Source organism: Zootermopsis nevadensis, unplaced genomic scaffold, assembly GCF_977971745.1.
Source record: "Zootermopsis nevadensis isolate Lab colony 2312 unplaced genomic scaffold, Znev_1.0 Znev_ptg000054l, whole genome shotgun sequence".
In the NCBI taxonomy this organism is placed as follows: Eukaryota; Metazoa; Arthropoda; class Insecta; order Blattodea; family Termopsidae; genus Zootermopsis; species Zootermopsis nevadensis.
The window spans coordinates 41,222-56,270 of record NW_028259186.1 but is presented as its reverse complement, the minus strand read 5'-3'; the positions used below and the strand labels follow the sequence as shown (position 1 = coordinate 56,270).

Sequence of the window (15,049 nt, the reverse complement as noted above, 5' to 3'; positions counted from 1 at the left end):
ACAGAAATCTTCATAATTGCAGTTGACACTTTACCTGTTGTCTAGCTTGAGTGGGACTTGGCCTCTCACACGCAGGAGGGAATATTTTCTTTTAGTGTTTTTGAGACAATAACGCTGAGGAGAATATTTACACCTATGAGAGAAGAAAATAGCAGAAACACTGAGAAATTTGCATATGTCTAGCGAGGAGTTTTATAATTTGTATTATTAACGAAGCGTTTGCTGTTAGGGCCGTCAAATCGAGAAAGATTTGATGAAAAGTTTCACGTAGCTCTTTTTCATATGGTAATAAATTATCAGGTTCCACAAATGACGTGGAATTTCATAAACATCAAAGAAGTCTGAATATTAATTTTCCAAGGAATCTAATGCACGAATTTCCACCGTTTGTGTTTTCCATTTATCAAACTTATTATCGCAGTTCGCAAGTCTTTTGCCTGTTTCACAGGTTATTTAACGACGATCTTTCAATTTCGAGGTTTCTAGGTTCTATGGTGAAGCGAAAGGAAGTGGGAAGAAATTGTTGTTTTATTTAGGACTTGTGGAGAGTCTAAAGAAACGCACGGATGATGCAAACAGGAAAGTTATTTTTTTATTTCTATTTGTAAAAATGCAAGTAGGCCTATATCACCCAGCTGTTTTGTCTCTGCTTATGATTTTTGTGTGTAAAGTTGTTCTAAGGAAGAAGGCGAACGAGACGACGAGTACAGGTCACTCTCGTTATACGCGCTTTCGCTATCCGCGGTTTTCTTTCTGTATCATGACGAGCATCAATATCCCATACGCGGCCAAACTTCAAATACTTTTATCTGCGTCGAACTTCCTTCAAGCGTATTAAGGAATGGCATGCAAAAGATGCTCTTAGAATCTAAAACTCTTTACGAAACGTACCCATGTGAACACAGAATGTCGATAAGTGGTGTCCATTTTCATTAGAAACAAACGTTACAAAGAATATAAACCACTTCAACAAGATCATTAGGGGAATTTGATATACAAAATCTTAAGTTAACTTGTACCTGGGTAGCCCACTCGACTAGGTAAGTGTTAAGAGATACAGACGTTATCTGTAACAAACAACTTCATATCGCAAGAAGCTCAACATAAAATGACAACTTTATCATATCTCTATGAAGATAAGTGTACGCCTATTTGTAACTGCGCCCCAGTCGCAAATACCAGAACCGATCACTCCAGAAGATTTAGATGAAGGAACTGCGTTTGTTTCACTTAAAGAGAAATTTCCTCTTGCCGATTGTTATTAACGTCGTTGTTTAAAATACTGAACTGAACGACTGGTGGTGTTGTGGTGTGAACATATAACTGCTCTGTAGAAAAAAGGGAATGAAATTAGCCTATCGCTACAGAAAAGAAGATAATTGTGTTTGTGAATATTGACAATTTCATTATCATAATACCAATATGGTTGCTGTTCGTGCTCTTATTACCGTGCTAGAAGAGAAAATGTACGGACTCTGAAAGTTACGTAGCCAAGACTTGAAAATCGATAGTTCTTTATTAAAATGGCGTTTACCGTTACTGAACAAAAATCCTTTACAGCGTTTATTACATATCTGAAATTATTTTAAAAACAAACACGTCTTTGTCATACATCAACTCTTCATGCACTTACGTATAATTTACACTCTCATAAATATTTTAATATTATTTAGATTTAATTGTCAATTGTACATATTTCTAAGAGACAAGGCAGTTATTTATTTTATTATAATTCATTTCCATAAATGAATTGTATTTTTTTGAGATGTCTGTTGTTTCCATCAAAATAAAATAAAACACTACGAGGCATTCGATTGTAGTGAACGAAATTTGTTTTGAACATCAAAGTTGGTGTCTGTGTAAAACTAATTAACCGCCTGCGCCATGGGGGAAACTACCGAACAATGGAGGGCCGCAATTGGCCGATGGAGTGGCGGAAGACCTGGGAAGTATATGATTATGGAAAATTTCGCTGGTAGAAAACGCGATAATGACAGTTTCAGGTGGTTCAGCTGTTTTCTATTGGCTTCGCTCCTTGTTATCGGCTGTGTTGAACTGAATCCGGGCCCAAACGGTGTAGAGGTAAGAACAGAAATTCTTTTAACACACATTTATGCCCATGTTTAAGTTTCATAGGGAACGTTACGCATTGAATGTCATGGGGATTCAAGAAATATAATCCATTTTCATAGGAAGTGACTTGAACGTCGTTAAAATTAACACAAAGCAGATTTAACAGGAGATTCAGCTGCTGATATTATAATTTCTTGTGGGGATGTAAGGGGTTTCTTGTCAAGGTGAATAACTTTCAATTGCTGAAGAAATTGTGTGAAAATAAAATGTCGGGAAGGATAATGGAGATAATAATAATAATGAAACCGGCCATATTAGCATGAAATAGTGAATTATAACGTGCACCAAAGTAAATGCAACCCAACAACATTCACTTGCTCCAGAGCAAAAAATTATATCATAAAGTGGTCTAACCCCGTATAACAGACCTTTCCAGACTTTGTTCGTGGTTACTGGTTACTAGGGCGTTGCTCACGCCAGTTGCAAGAAAGTTGTGCAGGTGCAAACATGGCTTATTCGCAAGGAGAACGTGTGTCCTTTCCCTTTTCCGATCTTCGTGAAACATTTTGCAATGCATATACTCACAAGGAAGTCCAAATAGGACAACAATGCATCGACTGGTAACAATGCTTTGGGAGGTTCTCGATTGTTTTGAGAGGCAATTAACGGTACCAGAATTTTTTCTTCATTTCATTTCTCTGTTGGAACAAATGAAAAGTGCTGCTGGTTTCACCAAAATGGGGCCATGGCCCAAACTGCGAAAACAGCTGTTTTATTGCAAAAATTATTCTGCGAGCACATTGTTGGAAGTGGGCGCGGTGATACCTTATCTTTCGAAATATTCATGCATGGGAATTTCTGAAACAAAGAATTTGTTATAATATCTCGCGAAGCTTGGAGGAACTGAAAGAGACTTGCCAACATTGACCCGGAAACACTTCGAAAAGTCGCGTAAAACACACTACATATTTGGATGTTTAATTTCTACAGAGCTCTGGACGTTCTCAGCATTTGCTGTAACTCTGTTCTATAAATTCTCGCTAACAATCAAGAACAAAGTGGGAAAATGCAGTCTGTCTTGTTGTTATACATGCCACCAAAGCATGCAAATACTTTGGTAATTCATATTGCGTCCTAAGCGTACCTTCCTGTATATGACAAATGTATAAATTTTGCGAACTGGGAAATCACTACCCAGCTGTATCTACGTATGATGTGTATTTTATCATAAATGACATCATCTTATTTCTTTCGTAACAACTAAAGGCCTACCAGTGTAAGACATTTCTTTCATTGCAGTTCTGAGTATGGCAAACACTTTTCTAGATTATTCTACATGCAGAACGTGACCACAAGACACTTTGGCTGTGCCAGTCATAGATCATGATATACCCAAAGAATCCTTGCGCCACAATCATTCGATTCCAAAGAAGGATGTCTTGTGACAATTTCATAAATTTCTCCTACAAAGTTATTGTTTACTTATCAGGATGTGAAGTGTTAAACAATTGGACTGATACTAAGCCTTATCTATAATCTTTTATGGTTATAAATATTATCTTACATTCATACAGACAAACAGTTTAAATGGGTTTCTTTAATACGAGGCTCGTCCACAAAGTACGTTTCCCTGGGGCCGTTTACAGAAACAAAACACAATTTCATGGAAATATTTATTGCAACAGATACAGCAAGTGTCCAGCTATTTTTAAACATATTCGCCACCGGAATTGAGACATTTGTCATACCGTGGGACCAACTTTTGAATACCTGTGTCGTAGAAGTCTGCCGCCTGGGATTGGAAAAACTGTGTGACAACCATCTCCGCCTCTCTGTCATTCTCAAAACGCTGACGCTGACCGGACAGGAATTTCTTGAGGTGTAGGAAAAGATGGAAATCACTGGGAGCGAGGTCCGGGCTGCAGGGTGAATGATTAAACACCTCCCAGCTGAACTCCTGCAAGAGACTTGCTGTCCGTCGAGCCGTGTGCGGCCTAGCGTTATCGTACAGGAAGACAATACCGGCACTAAGCATCCCGCGCCGCTTGTTCTGAATGGCCCGTCGCAATTTCTGCAGTGTTTCGCAGTAACGCTCAGCATTCACCGTCTCACCTCTGGTTAGGCCCATAGACCCGGCACAGCTGACGATGAATTTCGATCGGCGCTATGCTCTGTGCATTCAAAAACTTTATCAATGACCGCACTTCACAGTCGGCGGGAGCTGGAATAAGAACCTCCAACTTCAACAACAGCTGCAACGATGCTACTTTGAGAACGCGGGAAGTACCGTTAGTGCATGCGCCATGTTACGTCATTGCTCTATCACGTACGCACAGTCGCTTCTCGCAATATAAGGTTTGCTAGCTGTGGGACGAGTGGGAAACTTACTTTGTGGACGGGCCTCGTATATCGTGTATCTTGATAAAGCTTTAGTAATTTAGTAATTCAGAATAATTTTACGTCCGTCTACTAAAGTTATGTTTCATCTTAATAAAGTAATGAGTAACCGCACATAATAATTCATTCCTTTCGCAAGATTGGAACGTGTGTTTTTTGGAGTATATTGAAATTCCAAAAGTATTCCTTATGCCACATCAGCGCGATGATATCAGGAACTAAGGAAATAACTGCTAACTAACTAACTAGATGGCTGACCGAACCCGAAGGTTCATCACCGAATTAACCAAAGCCCTCCACCAGACCCTGTCCTGGGCCAACAAAATCCAGTTTCCTTCAACTCCTATCTCCCATAGATCCCGCCTGAGATTATCCTCCCATCTACGTCTAGGTCTCCCCAGCGGTCTCTTCCCTTCAGGTTTCCCAACCAGTACCCGGTGCACACCTCTTGTCCCATCCATGCGCGCTACATGTCCCGCCCATCTCACTCTTCTCGACTTAATCACCCTCACAATACTGGGGGAGCAGTACAGATTTTTAAGCTCGTCATTGTGCAGTTTTCTCCACGCCCCATCGTCTTCCCTCTTAGGCCCAAATATCCTCCTCAACACCCGATTCTCAAACACCTGCAATCTGTGTTCCTCCCTGCAACAATGTAAATTAAGTTATTGTCATGAGAGTGGCTCAACAACGATGAAGAAACAAGACAGACAAATAAATATTGCAGAGCCCACATGTTGTTCTTATCACACCAAATGGTTAAGAACTCGTAAAAACTACCATTTTATTGGTCATTTTATGTAGAATGCGTCTTTTACTTCGTCAACAGCCATGGAGATGGAGGCAGTATGTTCCTCCTTAATGTTGGTATCTTCCCAGAAGTTCACACGACGTCATAACTGAGAACACTAACATAGATATGTGAATTATTTATTCCGAAACCATGCTTAATTCTTTCGTAAGAAAACATTGGCTTCTCACTTATTATCTATCTTAGCCTGTGTGTGACTGTTCTAGACATCAGAGTTAACCAGGAAAATGGTGTGAACGTTGTCCGGGAACCTCGCCGACGGAAATGTCCTCGAGCTCGTAGTGTTTTAGAATGACTGCAAACATAATAACTGGGCTTTAAGATAGAAGGAATCAATAACACTAATGTGTAGGCCAACAGAATGCGAAAATGTTTACTAATATATAGGCCGTCCAACACACTTTCGAGACACGTAAGCCTAATTTCATTAATTATTAAGCAGAAACATGGCTGTTATGCTGGTGCTATTTTAGCTTTCAGGACGAGCTCACATAGAAATAATTGGAACGGGAACGACTGTGGGAAAAACCCTTGTAAATTTCTTGTCACGTCACCAGCTTATCATTCATATCAGATAATTTGAAGTGCTATTGTTGGCGACGTTAAAATACATGGGCCAGTGCGAAATAACCTGTAAAGTCTATCTACGTATTTTGACAATAGAGATTACTCTATTTTGAGACTGTTAAACGTCAAATATAAGAATGTTTCGAATTATTTTGCGTTCTTCACACAGAGTGAACGCATATAAGGACGGACTTGTTCGTCCGTTTCCATGTTTTTTCTTCACTAAGACTGAACGGGTATTTATAATGCGAAACTTTTAAGATATATCTGGTCGGAAAATACTCCAGAAACTGATCTCAAATTTTTTTATTGATACGCCTTGCCAGCCTCATTCGTATAGAAGTACGAGTCATTCAAGAATGTTAGTGTATTGGGGCCAAAGTTAATTTTCAGGTATCTCTGTGTTCAGATATGTTATCAATTCTGGACTGCAGGCCAGACAGTTGCAGGTAAATAAATTATACATTGATCTAGCCTATTTCAAAAGTTTTCTGTCTCTTAAATAGAGAACACTTTTTATATTTGTAATCTAACCTATGTCTGAGAATATGCAATTGCCAATTGATGCGACTGCCTAATAATTTAAGGTGAGTGTATGCTAATAATCCTACAGTATCTCAAATCCAAATAGGCTTGTAATAGTATAGAAATTTATATTATTTGTTAATGTACTTGTACTAGTATCCGTATTATAGAACACAACGAGAATAAATTTGAAGAAAGATATGTAAGTATAAGCAATGTAAGCAGTATAAAATAGCCTAAAACTTGGGGATAATAATTTTACTCCAAAGATAAGTTAACTTTTTACGAAATTCGACAAACAGCCTTGATCATAACGATTCATGTGTCAAAGTATGCAATTCAATGACGGACTCATATGGACAGTGAAATAGATCCATACATTAAGTCGGAGGATGTTGACTAACTCTGTAAGAACATCAAGAATATATTTAATATACCGAGTCGGTGTCATGAAACAAACAGGTATTAATGTGGCACGTTGTTCCGAAATGAAGTCACTTAATTGCTTTTTCTTCAACCAGGACAACCCGGCCACGACCTACCAAGACGGAGCTCTTCCCAAGTACATCAAGAGACCTGGTTCAGTTGGAATAGAAGGAGAGTTGTATGGCATCAGACTGGCTTCGTTCCTCTTCGCGCGGGGCCTCAACAAGACAGAGGAATTCCATCTGGCTTCAAACGTCGACGACGCTGGGGCCTTTGATGACGTGGTCTTTAAGTACAGATTGAAAGGACAAGATATTTGTAAGACGTGTTTCATACAGCTTAAGCATAGGAAAACCAAGAAAGTCGAAAAGCCAATTCTGCGCTCCAACCTCTTACACCTGTCTGGAGATTTCAGTTTGTTCAAATATTTTGAATCGTACTGTGAAATTAAACGGAACGTTTCAGAAAATAGTATTCTGAAAATGTATGGATCGTTTGTTGACTTCGAGTTTATAATTTACACTAATGCCAGTCTGAAAGGCGGCATTGAAGTTAGAAACGACAAAAACCTAGTGAGCATATTGAGTTCAGGGCCAAATGACGGGAAATATGTGACTTTCGATAAGAAATCTGGTAAAGATGTTTTCGACTTTTTTAAAGAACTGTTAAATTATTATAATTTTCTGGTGCAAATGGCAGCATATACAGATGAAGAAATTAAGCAAGAAATAGAGAATAAAATTAGCAACTTTACAAACGGTGACATAAAAAAGAAACTGGAAAAATTAATATCTGAGCCGAGCAGTGATGACTTAGGAAAACTGATCAAGGAACTGGAGAAATGTGATTTTTCATTATACGAAGAATTCTTGCAGAAAGTGAAAATATTTCAATGCCAGGCAAATGAAAGTTCCTTCGTGGAATTAATTAAGAAAGAACTTCAGGAAGCTTGTCATACATCACCTTCAGGCACAAATTCCATCTACGAAAATCTCAAACAAGTTTTGGAAAACTGGTGGAAAGAAGAAGGAGAAGTAGATAGGCTCAGCGAAGGTTCGCGTCTCTGGCAAAATATCAAACAGCTTTGGATTGAGAAGATAAAGGAATTATCGAAAATAGACGTTCAAGGATCCATTGAATTTGGTATACGTTTCACTGAACAACATATGCAACCACTGTCTGAAGCCTTGCAACGCAGCAAATTATTAAAAGTCATTACCAAAAAAAAATTGTGGCACTTTATCCAAATTGAAAATATATCAGGCTCTCAATTCTTTAGCTCAAGAAAATTCATTATTTATTAGTTTAAAATCTTTACTGGATCGACGTGAAGAAATTCGTGAATTCTGGCCTTGCAAGTGGAGTTCTGTCTTGGTCATTGACTGTGAGGAAGGCTCTGACAATGTTGATAAATATTTGGCCGATATTCTTACGGACATATTGCATCTCCCTCAGAAAAAGTGTGTTGTAATTTTACAACATAAACACCCACATTTGGCTCCCCAACTGGAAAATGTATACGCGGAGTATGAAGATGACTGCAATTTTGTTGACTTGGATTACAAATCACAGGAACTTGTACTGAAAAGAACTGTTGACTTTCAAGGAACGGAGGTCCCTTTAGAGGCACTGATAGGTAAAGACCCTCTTGAAGATATAAAACAGAGTATAAACTCACAAGCTTTGTCTTTATTGCTGGGTAGGGAACAGAAACTGTATATTGGTAGAAAGTTGACTGATCCTCCTAGATGCTACGTCTCACGCATATTGGAGCATCAGGTGCGTCTGAATGATGATATTCTGAATTTACCAGACACCAGTAATGCGTTGGCAATTACTGGGTTAGAACCGTGCAAACTGAAAAAGTACTTACATGCCAGCGAGAAAATATATGAATTTAAATTTGATAAAATATCAGGAAACTACAGCTTGAAGATTGTAGACCCTTCCAACAAGCCTATAGGACATCATAATGTTTTTCAATCAGTCAACCCAGAGGAAGTTAGATACGTTATTCTTGGAAACAAACACCCTGAAAGTAACTTTAAGGAACTGAAAAAGTTTTGCAAAAATGTGCATTGGGTTCATGTGAAAGACGATTTCTTTGTATGGAGAGACTCAAGCAGTGACATTGATGTCATCCGCAAATATATTGACAAAACAAAATGCGAGTCGAATGACGTCAGGAGTATATTGGAGCACAATTACTCCACCATGTTGCTTGCAGGCGAACCAGGAATGGGAAAATCTACGTTTCTCTCCCACATGGAACATGAAATAAAGAAGTGGAAACCTTCGATGTGGGTGCTAAGACTGAATCTAAATGATCATACGAGTACACTGGAAAGTACTAAATTTGAAGAAGAATGCACCGACAAGTGCAAGGAATTCCTGTGGGAAGCCGCTCATTCGATGGAACGAAATGCTTTGGAACTAGAAAATAAAATATTCCTACATGCGTTGGAAAAGACAGGGAACGTAGTTGTAATGTTAGATGGATTCGATGAAATAAGTCCATATTACAATGGTAAGGTAGAGAAGTTAATAAGAGAAATAAGGAATAAAATTGATTCGAAGATTTGGGTTTCATCACGTTCCTCCTACAAGATGAACTTGGAGAAGATCTTGATGAAATTTGCTTTTACGTTACGGCAACTCACTAGGGAAGAGCAGATTACGTTTTTGGAACAGTACTGGAATAAAACAAATGAAGAACTGAACCAAGGAAGTTTGCGATATTTCGCCGAAAAGTTACTCAGGTCGACCTCAAAGAACTTCAGCGACAAAGATGGAAACTTTACGGGCATTCCATTACATACAATGATGTTAGCTGAAGCCTTTGAAAATGAAGCTAAAAATTATTGCTTAAATGGGAAGGTTGATTTACCAGAAAACTTCAATTTACTCGATCTGTTTAGGAAATTTACGGAGAAGAAATGTGATATTTACTTGGAAGAGAAGATTGCAATGGATTCCTCAAAACCTAAGGCAAAAAAGTTGAGAGAGAAGTACGTAAAGAAACACATAATTCCAGCTTTAATGTCGTTGTTCTCCCGCGACGAAGTCAATCGGCTCCTGGATACAAAAGTTACCACTTTGAAAAAAGCAACGAAATTCCTTCAAAAAGAAGAGGTAGATCAGTGTGGAATGATAAGTAACTTTACGGATAGCAGGCCGCGTTTTATCCATCGATGTTTTGCAGAATATTTTTCTGCCAAATGGTTTAAAAAGAATTTTTCTATGTCTGGCAATTTCATTTCGGACACTCTTTTCAACCCTACGTACGAGCTAATACGGAATATTTTCGACAGGATGCTTGCAGAAGAATTCAGACTTCATGTTGCTGTTTTGAACAATGACCCGGAAGCTGCGAATAAGTTGCTGGGGGAGAAAACAGATGTGAACAGTGTAGACAAGGGTGGTAGAACTGCGTTGCATTTGGCAGCTTCGTACAATAGCATAATAATAAACAGACTGTTGTCAGTAACAGGTGTTGATACCAACATACCTGATGTAGTCCTTAAGTGGACACCGCTGAGTTACGCTGCAAAAACAAGATCATGGATGGCTGTGGACAGCTTGTTACAGGGTGGCGCTGACGGTAATGTGCTTATTGAATTTTATCAGGACCGGGAGTGGAGACGGGCAGCACTGTTTGAATGTGCAGAGAAGGGACACAGAAACTTGTTGGAGTTCATATTGAATTCCGGATTTGATGTTAATGAAGAACTGATTAGTGGAAGTATTTTTAATAATTTCTCTCTTCTTTATATAGCCTCACAGTATAGCCAAGAGGGAGTTGTAAGACTTCTTATTGAAAGAGGAGCTGATATTAATGTTCAAAACTTCGACTATGAAACTGCTCTTCACTTCGCTGTTGAACGTGGTAATGTAGGCATTATGACGTTATTAGTAGATAAAATAATGCCTGTCAACGAAACTAGTACAGGCGGCATGTCTCCGCTATACGACGCAGTTGGCCGTGGTAATCTGACAGCAACAGAATTTCTAGTCGAAAGAGGCGCTGATTTAGAGGTAGCTGACGCATTTGGCCGGACTCCGCTGATGGTGGCTGCATCCGGTGGCCATCTAGAAGTAGTTCGTTATCTTGCAATGAATGGAGCAGACGTAAATGCTTGCACCAATAATAAAACTGCTTTGCTCTTGGCAACTAAAGGGGCACATTTGAACGTAATGGGTTTCTTACTGGAACAGGGCGCGGATATTAATGGCAACAATGTTGAACGAGGCATGAGTCCGTTACAAGTTGCAATTGAGAATTACGACTTACAGACAGTGAAGTTCTTAATTGAAAGAGGAGCGGATATTAATGACAGCAATTTTGAACGAGGCATAAGTCCGTTACGACTTGCAATTGAGAAAAACGACTTACAGAGAGTGAAGTTCTTAATTGAAAGTGGCGCTGATATTAATGTTCGCAGCTTCAAAAATGAAACTGCTATTCACTTCGCTGCTCAAGCTGATAATGTAGACCTTATGACGTTATTAGTAGATAAAGGAATGTCTGTCAACGAAACGTGTACTCGCGGCGAAACTCCGCTACACGAAGCAGCTCGCCATGGTAATCTGAGAGCAACAGATTTTCTAGTCGAAAGAGGCGCTGATATTAATGTTCGCAGCTTCAAAAATGAAACTGCTCTTCACTTCGCTGCTAAAGCTGATAATGTAGATATTATGACGTTATTAGTAGATAAAGGAATGTCTGTCAACGAGACGAGTACACGCGGCAAAACTCCGCTACAGAAAGCAGCTCGCCATGGTAATCTGAGAGCAACAGAATTTCTAGTCGAAAGAGGCGCTGATATTAATGTTCGCAGCTTCAAAAATGAAACTGCTCTTCACTTCGCTGCTAAAGCTGATAATGTAGATATTATGACGTTATTAGTAGATAAAGGAATGTCTGTCAACGAGACGAGTACACACGGCGAAACTCCGCTACATGAAGCAGCTCGCCATGGTAATCTGGGAGCAGCAGAATTTCTAGTCGAAAGAGGCGCTGATATTAATGTTCGCTGCTTCAAAATGAAACTGCTCTTCACTTCGCTGCTAAAGCTGATAATGTGAACCTTATGACGTTATTAGTAGATAAAGGATTGTCTGTCAACGAAACGAGTACACGCAGCAAAACTCCGCTACACAAAGCAGTTCGCTATGGTAATGTGTGTGCAATAGAATTTCTAGTCAAAGGAGGCGCTGATTTAGAGATAGCTAACAATATTGGCCGGACTCCGCTGATGGTGGCTGCATATGATGGCTATCCAGAAATAGTTCGTTATCTTGCAATGAATGGAGCAGACGTAAATGCTTGCAGCTATAAAGAATCTGCTTTGCACTTGGCAACTATAGCGGAACATTTGGACGTGATGTGTATCTTACTGGATCATGGTGCGGATATTAATGGCAGCAATGTTGAACGAGGCACAAGTCCGTTACAACTTGCAATTGAGAATAACGACTTACAGACAGTGAAGTACTTCATTGAAAGAGGAGCTGATGTCAATTTCTGTAGTCGTGATGGCAGCAGATCGCCACCTTTACATCTCGCAGTGATTTGTGGTAACTTGGATGCTATGAACTGCTTAATAGAGGCAGGTGCTAATATGAACGTGCGCGATCGGAAAGGCTGCACTCCACTACATCACGCACTTTCTTACAAACAAACTGAATTCGCAATGCATTTGGTGGAGAATGGTGCAGATGTAAATATTCCGGATGCTCGCGGAACATCACCTTTACAACTTTCTGTGATTAAGGACAACGTAAAATTTGCAAAACTCTTTTTGAAGTTTAATCCTAACGTCAATTACCAAGGGCCCAAAAAATTGCCTGCGCTCTCAATGGCCATCAGACTGGGAAGGATGAACATAGTTAATTTTCTAGTGGAAAATGGCGCCGATATTAATCTTCATGATAACCGCGGACAAACTGCACTGCATGCCGCGGTTTGGAAAGGGGAGTCCGGTCTTGTTCAATACTTAATAGCCCGAGGAGCAAATGTAAATATTCCGGATTCTGGCGGAAGATCACCTTTACAACTTTCTGTGATTAAGGACAACGTAAAATTTGCAAAACTCTTTGTGAATTTTAATGCTAACGTCAATTACCAAGGGCCCAAAAAATTGACCGCGCTCTCAATGGCCATCAGACTGGGAAGGATGAACATAGTTAATTTTTTAGTGGAAATTGGCGCCGATATTAATCTTCGTGATGACCGCGGACAAACTGCACTGCATGCCGCGGTTATGAGAGGGGATCCGGGTCTTGTTGACTACTTAATAGCCCGAGGGGCAGATGTTAATATTCCAAATATCAGATTGGAAACTCCAGTAGATTGGATTTATTCACTTCAATGGGAAAATCCAGCCGACCACTTAGAACGTCATAAGCGTATGTCAATACCTGATTTACCATTGCTTGTGGACCTGTTTACAACTGAAGCGTTTTGATCAGAAATAGTTCTTCTGATGCAGCCCCCACTGCGAGAAAAACGCAAAAGACTATATACGTATAAAACATGTTCTTGATTACACTGCTGATAGCAAACTAATTATGCCTCTTTTATATCTAAAGGATAACGGCTTTAAGAAGGTATCATATACAAATACATAAATATTATTTATTTTTACCATGTATTATTAGCATGTAAGGAGCCAGAATGGCGTATTGTAACAAGTTGTTTTGTTTTATTATAAGTCTATTATAACGTAAAGCATAATTCTGTAAGTTCCTGGGCCGATATTACAGTTCGTTAAAAACTTCAGAGATGCTGATTTGCTTCATACAACTAATAAGCAATGCTAGTAATAGAACATCAACATTACAGGTCCTCCGCAAAGCACTTTCACAGTTTGCTGGATCTTTGTTCATATCATTGCTAAAGTATTCTTTATATTCTGCAGGAACGACATCACTTATCATCCCAGAATCAGTGGTTCTAGCAACTTTTACGTAAAATGTCACAATTAACCAATGACACACTATTGAAGCTAGGAAATTAATCTGTTTTTTACAAGTGGGATATTACTATACCACTGATATCAAATTCTTATTATTCTACAAAAACATACCTTCTGATACTTGGGTATTCATGATGATGATGTTAGTGATATATGGAATCATTATTGTCTAAGAGTAAATATTGTCCTTTACTTACAAATAATACGCTAAATCAAATGCTTATAATAACTGAAAAACAAAATATGACCAAATAAAATAAAAATGGACTACCCCCAGCAGTCCTTGATTTCCAAGGTACTTCAAATTAAAGGAATTGTTACAAAATTCAATTACACTATCTCTAGATTTTAATAACCTAAACTCTCTAAACATCTTTTGTATTATAACATTTAAAACACTTGATTGTCAGATGTTTATATATTTTCTGCTCTATTGTCTGGTGGTTTTAGTACAAATTGATTCAACGGCTTACCTTCACTTTAAATTACAGTAATTACCTCTTCGTAAGAATAAGAATCTTGGCTTTCGAAGTTTCCAACTTTCAGAATATCAACAGAAAAAATTTAGAATTTTATTATGATAGAGATCGTATTTTACCTTAGAACTAATTAGTTTTGCAAACTAAACACAACGGCATCTTCTTAGGTGCAGTATCCATATAATTGTATTGTGTTATTTTGTTTTATTACTTTTAATGAATTCTTTCAAAACGTCATGCTCTTCAATTTTATAATTGCATCAAGCACTATGTTCCACTTGAAGATGGCCCTTCAAAGTTCCGAATCATATGGCTTGGTTATCTGTCTTTTTGTATTTCTTTAACGTTTTACATTTATATTAGTGTTCCCTAGGTGGATTATTTGCTATTATTTATATTTCTTCATTTATTTTTCTTTGTGTATAATATTGTTTCTATTTTGGGTTTGCGTGTATTTGGCTGTTATATTAAATACTGTACTATTAATTAATATATTATTGTACCTAAATATCGAGAATAAAACAATACGAGAGAATATAAGTGGCTTTAATTATTTTTAGAGTATGAATAAAGTATATTTTTGGGTATTATAAATGTATAAAATTACTGACGATATAAACATCTAATTTTGTGAAACACGGGGAAATGCGTGAAAAGTCTCGGAAAATTGCAATAAATTAGCAGCTCTGCACCTACACAAAATGTTTTGTTTAAAAGACAGATTTCTTTGTTGGAACATTGATCTGTTATAATCCAAAGAATGTGGTGCAAAATGCATGTTACTACTTCTTTTT

General features: G+C 38.3%; 1 pseudogene; it reads left to right on the top strand.

The window, feature by feature from the left end:
- Positions 1-1,343: 1,343 nt before the first annotated feature.
- On the top strand, positions 1,344-14,106 carry LOC147871443 (uncharacterized; annotated as a pseudogene).
- The last annotated feature ends 943 nt before the right edge of the window (positions 14,107-15,049 follow it).